At 40.8% G+C, this 20553-nt stretch overlaps 2 protein-coding genes across 2 annotated transcripts in view; one reads left to right on the top strand and one right to left on the bottom strand.

The window, feature by feature from the left end:
• LOC119660623 (tissue inhibitor of metalloproteinase) overlaps positions 1 to 18694 on the bottom strand; it is a 67419-nt gene extending 48725 nt beyond the window's left edge. The window contains exon 1 of the mRNA XM_038069326.1: positions 18097 to 18694. The gene's annotated coding sequence lies outside the window, so the exon portion shown is untranslated. The remainder of the gene's footprint in view (positions 1 to 18096) is intronic.
• Positions 1 to 20553, top strand: part of LOC119660622 (synapsin) — a 278142-nt gene that overhangs the window by 209262 nt on the left and 48327 nt on the right. The gene's annotated exons all lie outside the window — the stretch shown is intronic.

Genomic DNA, 20553 nt, shown 5'->3' with positions numbered 1-20553 from the left:
GGTTTCGTCATGAGAGTTGCACTAGTGCGAATGAAGTGATTTCGCAACGCAGTTCTCCATTGGCTGATAGCGTTGACCAGAGGTATTTAAATCGCTCAGTTGTGAGCAGGTCACTGCCGCTGACAGTAATTGTGCCTGTTGCATAGGGACCGGTCGTCAAAAATTCAGCTTTATTAAGATTCATCCTGAAACCGTGATGCGTGAGGCGATCATTCCATTTTTGGACAAGTTATTTGAGATCGTTTTTGAAGGGAGCCAGCTTTTTATTTTGTGGATCTTGTGATATTGTTGCTTGAGGTGGTGCTTTCACGACAATTTGGGGTCAACGTACACTAGGTTAGTTGAAATGCTGCCTGCAGAATAGCTAACGATAAATAAGTACCAATAATTTTAAAAGATACGATAAAGTGATCAGTCCAAAATTTTACGGATGTCAGTAACTGATATTCCCAGGCTCGGAATTAAATTCCATCCTGTTTCCATAACTAAGGCAAGATGATATGATCTGGGTTCACATATTCGTACCTACGAAACAAATTAAACACTCATTTGAAACTTTTAGATGACACTGGATGAATGGTATACTTCGACAAAACCAAGGTTATAGCTTCGCATACTTCTAAGAGGTTCACATCCAGTACATCCCTCATAGGTTGTTGTGTACGTTCCGCTCTGGTGCTGGTTTCGTTTTCTGACAGCATCCGCTTCAGTTTCAAGGTTACTTCGAGTAAAAAAAGCGTTTACAGAATGATCTCCTAGCTATCTGCAGTTTCCTCTAAGCTCCTTCATGTAGTTTATAGGTTTATCAAATACAATAATTGCAGACGGAAAGCTGGTTAAATTGCCAGTCTTGCCTTGCCACTGTATGACCAATTCACCTCAACCACTGGACTAAAAAATAAATGAAACAAGGTGAACAGCAATAAAGCCACCGTTTTAAACTCCAAATTATAGCCTGCGTGGTTCGTGAATTTACTGCCTTTCTCGGTTGCCTTGGCATTCTTGAATTTACTCCTTCAATACGACATCACAACCCCTACATTCACATGAGATCATCAAGTTAGGGAGAGATCAGAGCCGTATCACATAAATTTTTATCTGACGACTGTTGTGTCCTGTACTCGAGGAGAGTGATCAGACCCGAGTCTGCAAGGGTCTCATCTGAAGTAGCTTTTCCAACAAAACCTCACCAAAGGCTATCTGATACCATGGGAATCGAACTGGTCCTCTTAAAGAATATTTTCCTGCAGTATTTTTGAAGGAGAAGGCTTAACAAAGCTTCAGGCCAGCATGGCGTACCAAGTGGGGATCTTATGTCCGTGATGAAATCTACACCTGACATGTCCGCTGGTTTGTTCGATCGCTTCAGGTCAGAGGGGATATTTTCCGCAACAAGCAAGCATCATAAACTGTTATTCCTCAGACACAGTAGGAAAAATATTGGAGGGAGTAATTTACAATGGGTTGCCGCCAGTTGCTGGGAACCGAGGAAGCCTTTTAATCGACAAAATGTATTCTGTAATGCTAAATCAACTCGTGATGGCATTAATTGTGGCTCTTTTGAAAACGCAATTCACAAAAGGGGTCGGAAAGGGTAGTATCAGCAAAGATAGTGTAGTTGCGACTCTGTACATGAAAAATTTAAGAAATCACGTTACTAATATGATATTGATGACGCAGGTATATTTTTCTCGAGGCTGTCCCATACGGTATCCTACCGAACCTACTTGATATACTTAATCTTTCGGTTTCAGATTAATTATGCTGAAACAATTATTCTTGTTAAGCCTTCATTAGAGCATGCTAAATCGATACTTGCAAGTGGATGAACGGGAACGGTCCTCCTCACTAAGAACTGCAAGAGAAATTATACTCACGCTAAAGCTTGGAATGATGTATCAACTCCGATAGACCCAAATCTTAGTTCTAACACACAGTGTGCTTATGCGAAATCATCCAATTCGTTTATGACTCTGGCAAGGATGATGTTTGACGTAATAAAACCGAGGTATGACTGTCATGTCGTCTGCTTAGACCAAAGTGGTGAGCTCTCTGAGCACACCGTTCATTACTTTCTTCTTGTTCCAAAAGGGTTATTCCAATGGTCTAGTTTAATGCAACGAAGGAGTTTACTTATATAAAATTGAAAACATTTTGGAAAGATAAGATTGATATCTAGTAAGAACAGCATTCTGGGATCTCAAACCAAGCGTTGACAATAAGATTGCTCAATATGCGTATACTGATCAATAACAGTATTCAGGTGTCCAACATGCTTATTTTCTCTAACTAAAGCTAGAATTCCAGTGATACAGGCAGGACATGGTAGCAAATTTGGGAGTTGTTTTCTGAATATGTGCGAAATAGAGATATCTTGAGTAAGTTAATGGGGACAGGGGGACCGACTAGTCAAAACTTCCAATGGGACAGTGGAAGTTTTGACTAGGTAGGAAAAGGGTGACATTTATGTCGATACAGTAATATCAACTATTTAAGATGACTTGCACTAAATGCATCACTCTAGAAATACGTGCTTCAGAACAGTACAAGAAGAATGTAGGATTCTCGAAAAATCTTGGAGAGAGTAGAAAATCTGCGGCAAAGATTCGAAAGCGCCGTTAAGGCGCAGTACCTAGAAGTCAATACCTCGAGCTTGAAGGTGCTTTAAGAACGTCTGAGTCTAAATGAACCAAGCGATCGTTAAATGATAATGCTAGAAGCACCACCAAATTAGGTTACGTTATATTGATTTCACGACCTTCTTTTTGGCTGACATCCAATTTCTTTCTATAACAATTAATTATAACCAGCAAGTGTAGTTCAAAATCAAAGAAAAGACCCCTTTTCGGGCATCCTCTGGAAAAAGTTTAATGCAGGGATTTGCTACTCGTAAAAGCAGAGCAATTGTCACCATTTATACGAATAGAAGATAGCGGCAAATATATTCAAATCCGATACAGACAATTTCAAAAAACAACTGTTGGAAAAAAAACATCCTAAATCTGTCTCCGTCAATATTTTATCAACATTCATTCTATAGCTCAACGTGACTATGTTTCAGAATTTCACCCCAGTTATGGTTTTATTATGCGCTAACATCTGCCAGTGTCAACTAGGATTGACATCTTGTCTTACCAAAGACAGTCATCTCGGGAGATCTAGATTGGACCGGGACCTTATTCGAGTTTCATGGCAACTGCGACCATCCAGACAATCGAGTGAACTAGGAAATTTATTCCTGATATGGCAAATTGTTAAAAAGGATTTAGATTAGATCTTTCAAACCACAGATGTTTTCGTAGTGCGGTGACGGTACACAGAAGTCGCTTTACGTATATAGTGCAAGGCCTCTAAACTTCACCATATCCTCCATTTTCAGAGAACACGGGCACTCCTGTATCAATACAATTCAAAGACAAACAGATTATCTGAATATTTGAGAAACAGTATGAGATAGAATCAGAGTAATTCATTCCAATATAGTATGCTTGACAAAATATTGACAAATCACTCCACCAACGGGGGGTTAAATAATCCAACCACACTTGCGCACTGTTTTCACGATTTTCCCGGCCATTCAATTCCATCTTCACATTATTCCACTAACTTTAGCTTTTACATGTAGTCTACATTTTATACCCGATGTCACGCTACTAAAAATATATCAAAACATCTTAAAACTTCAATGGATACTGAAAAGTATCTACAATGCACGTCCTGCGTTTACAGTGGGAAAACATGAGAATGAAAACGAAGTGTAGACAGCTGATGGTTATGACGATTTATTGGGTTACTTATTGGAAGAAGAAATTCCTGTTTCGATACAATTTAAAAATAGATACTGCCAGTCCTTTAATTCATTCTTATTCTTGTAATATAATAAGGGAGTAGGTGTTGATGAAGCGCAACTATACACCTCGGAATGAAAGGAATGCAATTTTGTGGAATCTTTAAGAGGGAGTAGCGTATATATTGCATGGAAAAATTTCAGGTATTTAGCTTTAGTTCAACTGGAAAGGGAGAAGGTTGATGGATTTCACAACCTCGCGTGCTGATGTTAGATGTGTTATGCGAGCGCTAATTGATGCTTTAAAGCAACTAATTAAGATTGTGGTTCTATATGAGTGGATTTCGTTCCAAATCCTCTACAGCTATCTGGAATGATTGATAATCTCTATATCTTTTTCAGATGGATTACATGAGTAAAAAAATCTGCAATCTTGAGTATTGCTCCAATGAATCTTTAGTAATCACACCACGCAGTTTTGCTTATGCATTCTGATTTTAATTATTCACAAATTGATCTTCATTTTCCAATTACCCATTCATTTTTACGATTCACTTGAACGATCTTTTTTAATTCATGTTAAAACTCAGAAGAATAAACACGCAAGATACTTGCTCTGACCTCAGTCTTATCTTAAATTGTAAACACGATGTGGCGTTTCTTTACTCAACGAAATTAATATGTTATAATTGAATTTATAAACATAAATATGAGAATTAATAAAATTGAAATTATTGTTCTCGACACGTCGGATCATTAATTTCTGAGAACAGAAAACAATTAGCCTGAATGGAGTGAAAAATAGAAAAAATTCCCGCCATAGTGGAACAAGAAAGGCCAAGATATAATAGCCGATTTCCCGACAATCGACGCTGATGAAACAGAATTTCCATATTACCCATTGTTTAAAATATTCAGATGTGATATTGGAGAGATTACGTAAATATTTATTTGCAATCTTTCCCCGATATTTTGTAGTTTTTCATAATAAAAGAGGTCTCTAAAAAGTATCACATAATGCAATATCTGATTCACCCTCCTCCTAAATCAGAGGACCTGTACTACCCAAGAAGGAAAAGACACCATGGTAAAACATGAACTTGATAACTTGCCAGGAACCTTGACAAGTTCCTATGTCTAAATGAGCTCAGCAATTCTTAACTTAACTTACTTAACTTTCCGAGCCCTGACCAGTCTACCTTGGTCTTGTATAATTTCTTCCTAATTTGTCTTTTGTAGATGGCCATCCTCAATATTTCATCCAATTCGCTTTTCAGAGTCCAAGCAACCAGATCGATTTTTCCGTTCTTCAAATTTTTTGAGTAGCTAATCGTATATTGCGGGGGAACGAACAATTCTCATTCGACCTCAGTATCCCCGCAGCTAAGTCCTCTGGGTACACGCTCCTGCCTAACGTCTGGTTCAGATCCCTCCTCCCCATTGGGAACCTTAAAAAGTGAAACATCATATATTCTGGATCCTCAGATATTCGACCACATCTAGAATAATTCGGTGAATCATCAAATCCAAAGCGGTGCAGATATTGCCTGTAGCAACCACCGTCTCACATGAGGAACTAGCTAATGTAGTAATTGATCTCCCCATGTTTCCGCTCAAACCGCATTCTAATGTTATGCATGGTGCAGTACACTCTTTTTTTCACTTGATTGTCGACAAGGATCATGCATGCCTCATCAGTACTGCCTCATCTGATGTTAGAACCACATCCTCACTGCGAACCCTGAAAGTCGTTAGCTGGTAAGCCGAATTCACCTTCTTTCGTTTCTGAGAATTTGCAAGAGCCTCTGCCCAAACAGGTGACGAATAAAGAAGGGTGGGTCGCACCACTACAGGTAGAAGCAATCTCCGACCGTACTTTGGCCTGCCAAGATTCGGCAACACTTTTGCACCGACTACCCACCGACCTTCACTTTCACAGTATTCTTTTTCTTACGGTTCGTTATTAAGACCGCTTCCGCTTTCCCGTCCACTATGGTTACCCTGGCTCTTTCTACCCAAGACTTTACCGCTATTGTTGTTTCCGTCGTGTAGACCTCCGCATGCTCTGGTTGCTTTAGTGTAACAACTACAGCTAGATCATCTGCAAAGCCGACAATCGTAGTCCCCTCTGGGATGGGAGCAGCATCCATGCCATTATATGTTATATTCCAAAATAGAGGACAGATTCCTGTGGTACCTCCGCTGTAACAATTTACTCTTTGGAGCCATCGTCGGTCCCATACCAGAGTGTCGTCTCTGAGAGATAATTTTGAATCAGATTTGATTATTTCCAACACCTGCGTCGGTAAATGCCCGATTTATTCTGTTCCACTTGGCCAAGTTGAATGCATTTTTTGACATTCAGTGTTGTAGAAGACTCTCTCCATCATTTTTTCCATTGTATACAGCAGGCAAATCGAGCAATATAGATTGGGTTTGGGGAGCAACATAACCTTTTGCTTTTTTTAATTGGTAAAGAATACTCCTTCTTTTAGGCAAATCTCAAGGGTGTTGGCGAAAAAGTTTCCACTGTCAGCTCCAAAGCTCGGTAAGGGATGCCATTCACCCATCGGATATATCGAGTTTTGAGCGCCGCGGAAAATGTTTCTCCTCAAAAATTTTCTCCGTCCAGCCGAACTCAACATTATACGGGAGCCCTTTTTATAGCATAATTGAGCCTTGATTTTTATTGCCTGGTGGTCGCAATGGGATATATATAAACCCTGACTTGCCAAGCGATACTACTGGGTAAAGTATGGCAGAAAATATTGGGCTTTTGTTGAGTAGGCTTGTTCTTATGGAGAGTGGGATAACAAAAATTAAGGGCGCTCGCTCTGTAAAGTATTTTGTGAATCTGGAACATAAATACAGCTTTAAGGATGACGAGAACCGTGTACATTGATATGCATCAGCAGCCAGCACCAAAGTAGAAAAAACAAAGAAAATAATTCCGAAAATCCATCGAATCAAAATCATTTAGATCTGGTAAGATATTTCTCGGAAAGTTGAAGGCATACAAGTTATGCCAAAGAAGTCTGCTTTGAAATTCCTGCGCTTCGTCCTAAGATAATATCGACTGGACATCGCTTAAAAATTACTCAATGAGAATAGCCGTAATCACATTTTTAATTAAGGTATATCAGGAACCGAACTGTAGGCTTTGTTGCCGTCTCGTGTGCTGACCAGCATTGGCACCCAGTCTGGTTCGCAATAGAAATTCGTGATTCATCATGAAGGAACTGGAGATATGGTGTCGTATGAACGTTATTGTTGTTTAGTGAGCAAGGACACAGGGCAGTATTTTAGGACATCATGAAATAGTAAGCAGCGAGCATTTGGATATTGCCGATGTGTAGGATTAGATTACCTGCGATTATGTGAACAACATGACTTTACAAAAGGGCCAAAGAGACGAAGGAGCAACCACATACAATCCTTTTCACGGTTTAGTGTGAAGTTGTGTTTGTCTGTTCGTCTGTCCGTCTATCTGTCTGTCACACCCAATTTACGAAACGGGTAAACCGAAACATGTGATCTGTATGTCCCTTCACATGTAGGGTGGCACCATTTTCTATTGAGTCTCAAGGGGGCCCTTTATACATGCGAAAGGCGGGTGTAAAATTTTTGTTCACGGAATATGATAATATGGATTATCAAATGCTATGGCTCGATTAGTACTTTTCAAAACTGATCTTACTTCTGACATTAGGTTAAACTTAAAAAATGTGTTCCCCAAAAGGTGAAACAGGTCTCGTTCTTCGAACCGACCCAATAGAAAAAAATGAAAAAAATCACAGTGAACCCATATTCAGGCAAGAGGTCAAGACATCATAATGGCATCCCTTGAATTGCGGCTCTTGTCTGAGAGTGGAGAGTATCAAACATTATCTCACTCTCGGATTACAGACGAATTGATTTCGTAATGAGCATAGATCCGTCTCCACACACTCCATTTCGGAATCCACGTAAGGCAGATTGTGTGACGTACAAAACAGAACTGAGCGCTCGCGTTACAAACTCTGCGAGACATATCAAATCCATTGCTGGAATTGAGAAAACAACTCAAATTATCACAACTAACATGAGAGAAGCTTTCAAAGGCAGCTGTCCCTTCATGATGCCCAAGAAGGTTAAAACACCATGGGGGAACTCGGATTTAGTGAAACAGAGGTGAATGATAAGAATGTTCCTCAGCCGAGTTCTAAGGTCTGATTCAGCCACTAGGTGGAATCGGAACAAAGAGGTTGAAGGAAGAGCATAAGGTCGGCCAAACAATCATCATGCAGACGCTTTTGCAAAGAGACCAGCTCTCTTAAGGCAACCTCAAAGCGCAGCCAGCATTTGGGCCATCTGCGTTTACAGAGTGGGAGGTACACAGAAAGCGATAAAGAAACGGTAAACCATTTGCTTGAAGTACACTTCCCAGGCATCCTCCAAAATCTTATCTGGGGGCCGACGAATATATACAGCCCTCAACTGGAGCATTGGACTCTGGCATGCAAAGTAAGACCACTGGAGCTAGCGATAGATACAAATCTGCGGGTTCATTCGCATACGCCTTCAATTATGCCTCATTCGCGGCGATTAATAACACGGTAAGACAGCATGGAATCGATCCGCTGTTAATCAGTTGGATCCTTGATATGCTAGAATGGAGAAGGATCTAAATATTGGTCGGACAGAAGTTTATTGAGGCAGGATGCCTTAGGAGTTGCCCACAGGGTGGGATTCTCTCTCCTCCGTTGTGGCTCCTAGTTATGGACATCTTGCTATGGTAGCTGGAGGATACAACGGTCTTCTTCCAAGCATTTGCGGGCGATCTAACCGTTATAATTATCGGCTAGTTGGCAGGCACAGTATGTGACAACTTGAATTTAAAACAAGTAGTCAAATATTTAGGAGTACATTTCGACCCCGAGTGAACGTGGGCGCATCATAACCAGGAACAATAACGGAAATCGTGCAGATTGCTCTAGTGTTGCAGGACTGCGATAGGTAAGACCTGCGGACTTTCGCTAAGATGAACACAAATGAATGCTCACATGAGACGAATACAAAACTTTTATACCTGAAATGTCGAGCTTCCAGTATTCTGCTTTGTTTACTGCTTTAAGGAGCATAGAGCATCCACACAGTCTTTTCGCTCTTATCGCTATTCACTCTGCGCTTCTTCAGGCGATTGTGTTTCAGTTTCGTTATCATCACACATACATTTATGTAGTAAACCTACGGCAGGAGGACTTCCACAAACCGGAAAACACAAACGTCCATGATGACTGGGATTCGAATTGGGGAACAATGAGGTTGAGAGGATGATTTTCGACCAACTTAAAATTGCGGTTGTCGTACTTTCGTTTAGGACCTTATATTTTTTTTTACTTCTGTTAATACTAATCGGAAAATCCTTCAGATCTTAGTCCTATTTTAATACTATCAGGGAGAACTTCAGCTGGTTTTTATTTTTATTATCAAACCCTTCGATGGAATTACAGCCGAATTGGTTAAATATGGAGGCGACCAGTTACACCAAGTGGTTCATCAACTTGTGCTCAAGGTATGGGACAGCGAATCAATGCCTGACGATTGGCAGCGAGGCATAATCTGTCTCATACATAAAAAGGGAGATATCACACAGTGCAGCAATTATAGAGGTATCACGTTGCTGAGTACCATCTATAAGATATTCTCCACTATCTTGCTAGGCCGGATAGCCCCATACGCCCAGAACATCATTGGCCCATACCAAAGAGGCTTCACTCCAGGCAAATCAGCAACAGATCAGATTTTCTCTCTGCGGCAAGCGATGGAAAAACTGTTGGAATATGGACAACAGTTGCACCATCTGTTCATCGACTTTAAAGCCGCCTATGATAGCATAGCCAGGGTAAAACTGTACACGGCCATGAGGGAATTCGGTATCCCGACGAAATTAATAAGACTGACTAGGCTGACCCTGACCAATGTGCGAGGCCAGATAAAAGCAGCAGGATCACTCTCAAGACCATTTGACATCAACAACGGTCTACGACAAGGGGATGCGCTATCATGCGTCCTCTTTAACCTGGCCCTCGAGAAGGTGATCCGTGATGCTGAGGTGAATGCAAGAGGTACGATCCTCTTCAAGTCCACCCAACTACTGGCCTATGCTGACGATATCGACATCATGGGAAGAACCACCCGAGACGTTCAAACTGCCTTCATCCAGATCGAGCAGGCGGCGCGAGATCTTGGGCTGCACATCAATGAAGGCAAGACAAAATACATGGTGGCAACGTCAGCACCGAAGACGAATCAACCAACAACATCAAACCGCACTGGTCAAACACAAGCACGAACAAGAATAAGGATAGGGGAATACAACTTTGAGACCGTTGACAATTTCTCCTATCTAGGGTCGAAAATCACAACCGATAACAACTACGATGATGAAATCCGCGCACGGTTGTTGTCAGCCAACAGAGCCTACTTCAGCTTACAAAGACTGTTCCGCTCGAAACGTCTCACCATAGGGTCAAAGCTCTTACTGTACAAGACTATGATCTTGCCAGTCCTCATGTATTCCTCGGAAACTTGGGTTCTTAGCAAGAAAAATTGCGAACTCTTGGCCGCGTTCGAGAGAAGAATCCTCCGAAGAATTTTTGGCCCCCTACATGAGGATGGACGATTCCGTAGCCTACACAATGACGAAATCTATGAGCGATACCATGACCGTCCGGTTGTGGATAAAATCCGGCTCAATAGGTTACGGTGGGCGGGTCACTTAATCCGTATGGATGAAGATGATCCCACCCGGAAAGTCTATAAGGGCAATATCTATGGTAGGAAAAGAAGACGAGGCAGACCCTGCCTAAGATGGAGCGATGGCGTGGGCCAGGACGCCAGACAGCTGTTAGGGATATCGAATTGGTGGACCTCGGCGCAAAACCGGGATGTCTGGAGTTCCTTATTAAGGCAGGCCTAGACCGGATACCGGTTGTTGCGCCGTTGATGATGATGATCAAACCCTTCCCAGAAAAGTGATGTCAGAGCGTGCTATAAATGCACTCTCACCAAAGAACTTTCAGTCATAAAAATACCCGGATTTCCGAGAATAGGTATCTGTTACTATAACCTTCGACAGAAATATCTACTAAATTTTAAGTACAAAAACGAACAAACTCAGTATTTCTCCCAAAAAACCAAACCGCATGGAATATACGTACATTCCTCAGTTTCGGAATTTTTAATTTGACCAACTTATCTTGCAATAGTTTATCCCCAACTATCTTACATAATTTAATCAGTTTTTATTTTAGTTGATCATTATCAAGAGCTGTTATGGTTTGCAGACTATCTGAACTACGTGCAAATAACAACAAATACAGTAAATTACATAGAATGCTAACATTTTTGTTTGCCCGCAAAAGATACTAAATTTCTATGAAAAACCCAGAAAAATAATAAGATACTTTTACCAAACTTAATTATTGGCACAAACGTTTGCTATTGGTGTGTATGCACTGGATACAACCAGAAAGAAGTACTTGAAGAATTCCATGAACTTTTTGTGGTTACAAATAAGTCCAGTGTCCCATATTTACTTTCTCTTGAAAATTTCCAGGAATCTAGAACGTGCAACTAACTAAGCCACGTTAGTAAACACTAAAGTTGATTCCTTTACTTGAAAAGGATTTAATCCATGGAATTTTATCTTACTGTTTACTAGAATAAATCTTGATGTTTACTTAGAAATTTATGAGCTCAAAATGAAAGTTTTGTTTCTATGAAATGTGGGGATGCAGTATCTGTTACTTTCTTTTAAGTTTGTGTGTTTCCACAAGTTAGCTACATTTCTTTAATTTGTATTATAGAAAAAAATCTGCACTTTTACAGATATTTGCTCGCTGAATCTATAGATCGATGGAAGAAGGGTATTCATGTGTATGTACATGGATGAACTGGACCTAAAATTTAAAATTCCACGACAGACTTTTTGATCCCCTATATCTTCGTCATCTCTCCACCCTTATCAGACAAATCCAAATTTCTATGAAGAATAAAATCGATATGTTCACCTCAGTCTACTAAATATTCGTCTAGGCTTATGAAATTACATAGAAAACGATACCATGTTGGTTTCTATTCGAATTTCGAAGTTTTGTCTAAACAAAAAGATACAAACACATTAGCTATTTCATAACTGTTTTACTTCCATCCTACACAAGTTTCTTAAATTAATTTTATACAAATTTGATGTGATTCTTGGTAGTTGTTCTATTTTCTTGTTTGTTCTTTCATAGTATCATGAAAGTTTTATTGTATCTTTGTATCTTCAGCAGAAAACAAAAAGTTCTCAAATGGTATGCATTTGCTTCGTGTGTGACTATTTTTGAAATTTATGAGAATCGGAAGCCATTTCGACATTCGAATCCATACCAAACAATGGAGGGCGAACACAATTATTCTACCTCCTAAATGTCAATCAACTGAGCTTCTCAATCACGTTGATTGTTCTGCATAAATGACGACATTTATGTATGTTTGGAATGACCGAACAAATTGTTTTGTTTGTGCATATATTGTTGATAACTGCGACAGTTTTTATTGATTCTTTGAAGAAAAAAGTTACTATATCTATTGCTAAACTGACTTGCAAATATGCAGGAACTCTACCAACTCCCTGGATAAGATAATTTCCATTTAAATCCTGATTACGTGTTTTATATCACAGTAAATTGCGTAATAGGAAAAATCCCATGATCATTCAAAAATAGCATTTAAAAATCAAATATTTTTCCTTCTTATCGGCTTCCAGTACCGTCACTTGCATAGTATGTATTTTCCACGAGCAAGCGTGGTGTTCACCTCCTTATCTTTTTCTTTTTTACTAAAAGCAATTCAGAGGCGGACTGGAAGGAATTACATAAATCTGCAAATATTGGACAAAGATTTGCTGTAGTTTTGTGCATGTACATATTAACATTCGTATGCAAGCACGTTTCTCAGCCATTCATGGATTTTATCTTTTTCTTAAGCTTTTTGCACTCAGATTTTAAAGGTGACATTGAATTTGAAATATAAACAATTTTTTTTATAGTTCTATAATATTGCACAGTAAGTGTGCCCTCCCACCAGTACAGAATATTTGCATAAATTGGCTCTGGAGCGACAGAAAATTTTGCAATTTGTTCTGAGTTTTTGAAACGTAGTAACTGACGTAATAAGACTTCAAGAAAAAATGGTTATATAATTGATGTTTACCGTTTTTATGAGTTCTGCTTAAAAATGTTAACAGCCATTCAATATTTTGGGTTTTGTTACTGCTATCTACGGTCTACAGCCAGATTCTGTACGAGACCACTGCAACCGCCCTCGTTATAGCTGAGCACTTTGTTGAAAGTACTGGTACCAACCTACTTTGGAAAATCGGTTCAACCCAATTAAAATTATTTAAAATGATCAAAGACTTCCCGATGCGGTCACTGAGCGAATCTAACGTCTCGCGGGTGCTTTGTTGAAGCGACCACGGACTCGTTGACGCTTTCAGCTTCGATAAGGAGACCGCCTCGGAAGTGAACTCCTCTCGGTGAGCTATACGAGGGCTGAGGAGGACGAAAGGCTGGAACCGCGACTACGGCGGATGGTCGCGAGCCATTGAGGCGGCCTTTGGGGTCCGGTGCTAACGTTCTAGCATTCCATTGGACTGTGGATGGTGTACAGTAGTCCTATGTCGTTTGAAGCCAAGGAGCTTTCCTAACTCCGCGAAAAAAGTAGACTCGAATTGCATTCCCTGGTCCGTGATGGTTACTACCGGTACACCAAAATGTCCACTCTTAACTGAGGGTCTCGGCACATGATTTTGCCTTAATGTCAGCCAGAGGTATTGCCTCACTCCACCGCGTAAACCTGTCGATGCTTGTAAGGCACCCGTGCGAGTCTCGCAAAGGGCGATGATGTCGAGATGGATGGTGTGGAAACTTAAGGACTACGCTTACATCCTTTCGCACGTGCTTGTTGCGCTCTGTACTTCTGGCGGGCGATGCACTGTCTGGCCCAAGAGTCCATATCCTTTTTTATGGACGGCCAGAAGTATTTTGTAAAAACTAACCGGTTCTCAGTCCTGATGCCTGGGGGCGCAACATCGTGTATTACGTGAAATTCTTCTCTGCGAAAATCGGCCAGAACCAATGGCGTGAGTCTCTTATCTGAGGTCTTGCAGAATAAACAAGAGTTAGAGCTGAAAATAGGAAACTTCTTGAACTTGTATTTGGAATTTTCCTTCACGTCTGAGATTCGGAACAAAGCAACAGCATCGACTTTTCCAGACGCGTGTTGGATATCAAAAGTACACTGGCTTTTGCCTTAGTGCGAAAGTAAGGGGCTTGTGCTCCGTTAACGGCCTGTCCTCAAGGGAGAAAGGGAAGTATTTTATAGCGAATAGCTTACGATCGCAGACGTTACAGTTACATTGAGTTGCTTTGAAAAGAAGCTAAACAGTCGGCAGATTTGATTTACCTGTTGATGAAGAGCGGTGTCTACCGCTGTATCTGAGACATCGACGGACACAACTAGGGGTGCATCTGGCTGTGGAAATGCCAGCAGTGCTTCTCAACAAGCTGTTGTTTGACTATCTCAAACGCATGGACGACCCTAGTAGACCACACAACATCGCGGGACCCTTTTGTTTTGAGCGCAGACAAATTAGAGTTCACAACCGCTTGGTGATGAGCGGCCTTGGGCAAGAAAAGACGATAAAAGTTTAAAATGCCAAAGAACCTTCGCAGATCCTTCACCGTGGTTGATAGCGGAAAGTTCTCAATTGAATACCGTCAGGGGTTATTAAGTGGGCGAGAAATTTTACCTGCTTCTGTAGGAATCTGCATTTTTCAACGTTTCGGACAATCCGGTCTCAAGGAGACGTTGAAAAATGACCGTAAAGGTACATTACAGTACACTGTAAGAGGCAATGTGATCAGCATCGCACTCGACCGAGATTATTACCCTGATTTGACTCAGGTGCTCATACACAGCTGAGTCGACTGGTATCCGACCTCCAGTCACGATAACAAACCTCTGTGTCACCAGTGAGATTTAAACCGTGGCCTTGTGCTACGACAACCCAGCGCTCTAACCACTTGAGTCATCCGAACATTAAGAAGGAGAGAACTTCAGTTTCAAGTACCCATACACATCCAGACAGTTTCCGACGTACAAAATTCTCATGCGGTCTCAGGCTCCGCATGAATCTCGGATTCTCAAATCTCGGACCATTGGTTGGAAAACAACTCTGAAAGATTCAGGGCCTCACTTAAGAAGACAAAACTTTACTAATAGGTATGAACCAGATTTGGGGAACGAGGGACTTTTGCACTGCGACTCAGAAAAATGCTCCTTCTAAACACTCAAGCTACAGACGTCGCCTCATGCCTCATTTCCTCATGCCACTAAGTCATTAATTTGACTGATTCACGTGTCTGACTCACACATCTACAAAACTCTAATCGGTAAGTAAATCCATCTCCAGTAGCAACAACCCTACAATCAGAAGGTAAATACAAGCCAGTGACAAGACTGTCAGACTTGCTTCTACCTCTACAAAGGGCTTCTAACAGCAAAGGAAAGCGAATTGTTGCTATTTTCAACAGGTTAGCAGTGTGGCAGGTTTATATAGGTCGGTATTCGTCACGCAACTCGTGGAAGAATGCTTATGGTCGTCAGATCGATACAGACGTTGCCGGTTCAAAAGGCAAACGTACAAGGCAGTAAACCACTTCTACTGGAAGGGCGCATAGATGAACTGTGCCAGTATATCAAGAATGGGAGAAATGGCCTCCAAAATATGCGAATTCTGGTACAAGGCACTATGCTGTCATCATATTAGGATATTGGAAGAGAAAACTGTCCAAGCGCCAACTAGTAAAGTTATGCTGGAAATACAGGTGACTCCCATTCAAAACCCCAGAAGGAGGCCAGAAGAAAACAATCTGTTCACGGAAGAAGCTGAACTCGATAAAGTATCAGGAATAGTTGGTAATTCGTCGGTTGAGGCTTCACCACCAGTCAAAGGGGAAGAATTGGAAATTTGCATAAATAGCAGTGGATAAAGGGCTACAGCTAAAGAACAAAAGGATGAGAAGAAAGTCAGTCAGTCCAAAGTCGTCAGGAATTAAATAGATCCAGCGAGAAGTCACTGGATAAATTCTGTGGCAAAATGGAAAATGTTGTAAAGCAGCAAGTTTAGGTTAGAGTACAGGAGACTACAATCGAAACTAAGGACTTAGATGAGGTTACCTCGCGGGAGGAACAATATAAGGACTCCAGAGATCGAGTCCTAAAATAATTGCCAATGATGTTAAGGAGTGAACGGCGCAATGGGGAAGCTGGGTAGCTAGCGATAGGGGCCAAAATGTGCTTGAAACCATTGAACAGCTTTTCATTGGTTTGACCAACGGAAAGCATGCGTTACCTCCTTCCAAAGCGGATTAGGCTAGATTTTCATTCGTCGAGGATGAGTTCAGAATCCTGACCAATTGCGCTGAGAACGTACATCATTATATCAAGCAGTGCGTGTGATGGCGTAAACAATGCGCACTGTATCTTTCAAAGAAGTAGAGTTAGTCCGTCCGCGGGGATTGCCTGCTTCCTAAAAGCCACTAGGATTGGCAGCAACAGTAGGGTACCTGCAAAAAAACGCCGCTGCCGTCATTAATTGATCCTGTGTATTGAAAAACCAGCGGAAACAAGTGGCATTGTATCACTACCTAACATAGTTCTTTACGGAAATTATAAGAGATATTTACATCTCTTTGGATCGGGCGATTTTTTCGATTGTGGCGAATGTGCCGCTACCCCCGAGAATGCGGAATATACTTCACTCTCTAAGATTCATGGCTTAAAGAGGAAGATCGACCGATGCCCTCAATGTAGTGAGGCGACTCCCCACAAATGATTCTTTATGGTAGTTTCGCTGGGATAAGGACAGTGAAGTGGGATGATTTTAGTACGTGCAAGAGCAAGAATAATTCGCCAATAGTTAGCGTAATCGGTCAGTTACATTTGCATGAAACAGCTATTTGCGGCTAGGTTCATGGAAACCACAACCCGTGCTTATAAATGTGGAATGGCCGGATTCGACTAGTAAATAAACCAATCTTAATCCAAGTGAAATATGACTAGAATCTGCTGACATTGTGGACCACATTATCACGAACTCAAGTGGTGACACTAGCCTTGATAGTGATATCATTGCTTAATGTAACCGGTTACAGTCCCTTCAAACGACGCAGTGGTCATGCGGGACTCCAGATGAACTGCTGCAAACGAAAGTGAATGCATCATGCTCTTAGTACTCTTAAATCCACTTGATAAGGAATGCCCAACAATTCTCATTCAAAAAGATGTGTTATTAACTGGATAAGTCATCAGGGATTACCAAATATTTTACTCAATAGATTAAACATTTCTAGAACCTTTGCCACTCAATAGACTTTCATGGAAAACAAGAGATTTCTTGTCTAACACTAAAGATCCTGCGGGGAGATTGGATTGTCCTGGTCATCCACAGAAACAGCCACTAAACGGAAATAGTTCCTCCTGCTGCAAACTGGTCTAGACTCCTGTTGTATTAATCAGGCGCCTTTACTATGCTCTGATTTGGTGACTCTTAGCAGCAGAGCAGAATTATGACTTTCCAGAAATGAAGATCGCGGAAGACAGGAGTTATAAAAGCTCTGAAAAGTTCCCTTATTAAAAACTAAATAAGGCATTGGCATTATAGACATATTCATATATGTTTGCAGTTGTCAACCCTAGTGTCCTTCTAACGATGGGCCACTCCCTTATTTCCATGTATCTTTTATCCATAAAATGGTATATGTGATTTGATTTAAACTTTATCCAACTAGACTTGCACCAAATTATGTTTACAGCACGGTAAACAGCAAGACTCCTTAGTTCAAAGTATCGTTGTAGCACCAAGCCAGGAACGAGGGTCGCAATGTTCCAGATTCAAAGGATCCCACCCCACTTTTTTCCAGCACATAAAATCAAACATATTACCACGAAATATAATACAACATCCTATCTGGCAGTCTATATAACAACAAGTTTCCAAATTTGGATCCTTAAAACTCGGTATTTCAGTGCTTCTTCTCAGATTTGGGTTGTTTATGCATAGAGACGAGTCAGTTTCGTTCGATGCATCTTGAAGATATGGTTGCTTACAAAATTCCTTGACGTTTTTAGCAACGGGTTAAAATGTATTCCAAATTTAAAACAGACACCGTTTCATATACGATCACATAATATCACACAATTCAAATGCCACTTACCGGGGATTTGTTTTCGAAGAAACCTTGTTCGTATTTCGAATTGCTTATAGCAAAGTGTGCCTTGACGATTCAGCAATATGCTAATTTGATTCACCAAAATTAAACGTTGAAATTTTGCAAATTTTGCAGCAATATACCGTCCACAAACAAGAGCTGAGAATATCAATTTGTTTAGCAACCAGATAAATCAACACTTCACCATCTAATTGCTTTGAATCTTGTAATGGCACTGATCATCAATTTACTTCCAAACTGTTTTTATTCTATATTTTTGCCTGACCGATCTACAAGATCTTGAGGAATCAGCACTTTACGAATCGCGATCGCAAACTATTCCTTATCTTATCCGTACGTTATTTAAATGACGGTCACTACCATAAATATTACTATTACCGCCCGGCAGACTGTAAAAATCTCGCTCTAGATTCGCACGACCGCTTCACCGATCAAAAGACACTCCAACTGAATCAAGATTGTAAGCAATAGCTGCACAGAAAAGATACATCACTCGCGTCTTACTATAGTAAGAGGAGATCTATGACTGCCAGATACAGATCGTGTCGTCGTGAACATTCAGTACGAGAAGCTACACTAAAGCTGTTTCTAGATTAGAGTCCAATGCTATGGAGTGGTACCGGCGTGGCGCTCCCCTACTTAAGCCCCAATATCGTCACTTGAATAGATTGCTCGTTTTTCACTATGGAGTGGCGGCATGAGCTCACTTGTGAAAATTATGAGATATACAACCCGGTAGAGAGTCATTAAATTTGTTATTAAAATAAAACCCCTTTGGGGCTTTTTAAGTCTCGTGAAAGAATGAAGTTACAAAAGATATTTAATTGCTCAGCAGGGCTTCGGGAGATTTATCGGAAGAATGTTGTTGGGAATCACTTAAGTGCTTTATGAGTCTACGTGAAGCATTGTCAGAAGATTTGATGAAGGCTATTTGATTCTGTGGTTTTAGCCGTTTAAAAAAAGTTTTGGTAAATGCAGTTCTTTCCGTTTACGGAGAAATGCATCGGGGACTTTTTAATTGTTCGTCAAAGCCGGAAATTCGAAAGCCAGAAACCTATAGATTCGTTGAATTATAAGTGCTCGGCAATGTCTCCCAAAGCAGTACAGGAACTCACTTTCTTCACATCATCATCATCAACGGCGCAACCGGTATTCGGCCTAGGCATGCCTTGTTAGTTCCAGAAGTCCCGGTTTTACGCCGAGGTCCACCAATTTGATATCCCTAAAATCCATCTGCCATCCTAACCTACGCCATCGTCCCATCTCAGACAGCTACCTCGTCTTCTTTTTCTACCATAAATATTGCCGTTATAGGCTTTTCCGGCTAGATCATCCTCACCCATATGGATTAAGTAACCCCCCCCCCACCGCAACCTGTTGAACCGGATTTTATCCACAACCAGATAGTCGTGGTATCGCTCATAGATTTCGTCGTTATGTAGGCTACGGAATCGTCTATCCTCACATAGGGGGCCAAAAATTCTTCCTAGTATTCGTCTCTCGAACTATCTACTTGGACACTGTCATTGCTGACCTGCATTTGGTCATACATTTTCACTTTTAATTTTTCTGATTACTCTTTCCGCAGATCGCAGATGGGATCAGAAATTTAAGTTTTGCGATGAAGAGGCTGCCACTCAAAATTTAGCCAAGAAGAGATACTATTAGGATATACTGGTATCTGACAAATTCCGATCTATGTTTTATTTAATTGACTCTGCTCTTCTTCAGGATATTTCGGGAACCATTTGCTCCCCCTTTAGGTGCTAGACGTGACTCTGAAGAAGCGAATAAATGGTTATTCTCAGAGGATAGACAGTTAGTCTTGGGTGGAAACCAATCCGTAAATTTGATCTTCCGGCGGGGAGATGTGCATTGCCAATAATACTGAAAAAGTAACAATAATCAAGTGCGGAAAGTGAGACTACCAATAACATCCTAGAAAATAAAGATAAAAAATTAATAGAAACCACATGATGAAAAACACACTAAAATGCTACAAAAGATAAACCATCACTAGATATCAAAATCATAATTAAAAGCTCGGAGAGGTAGTCGAGCTTTTTCAAATCACTAACTGCGCAAGGGAGACGTACGTGCACGTAGCGTGCAACTAATTTACATCAGTTCCTCTTGACCTCAGTTGTATCCCTGGTAATGTCACTGGCCAACATTTTCTGTCTATTGTTTACATAAGATATAAGAGTATATATTGTGCCTCATTTCTTCAGCGGTTTGAAATTGGACAAACCCTGACCCAATTACTTAGTAAACTGTCAATTTCAGTTGTCCACCATTCTTGGTGCGGAGGAAACCACTATAGCTAAGCCCATAGTTCTTTTACTCGTATCCGGGATTTGTGGCTTACGTTCTTATGACACGTTTGGAAAATTTACCTTTGCTAATTTTATCGACGGTCCATCTGCTTGACATTCGCTAAAG

This window comes from Hermetia illucens, chromosome 6, assembly GCF_905115235.1.
Source record: "Hermetia illucens chromosome 6, iHerIll2.2.curated.20191125, whole genome shotgun sequence".
Lineage (NCBI taxonomy): Eukaryota > Metazoa > Arthropoda > Insecta > Diptera > Stratiomyidae > Hermetia > Hermetia illucens.
This window is presented reverse-complemented; position numbering and strand designations above follow the sequence as displayed.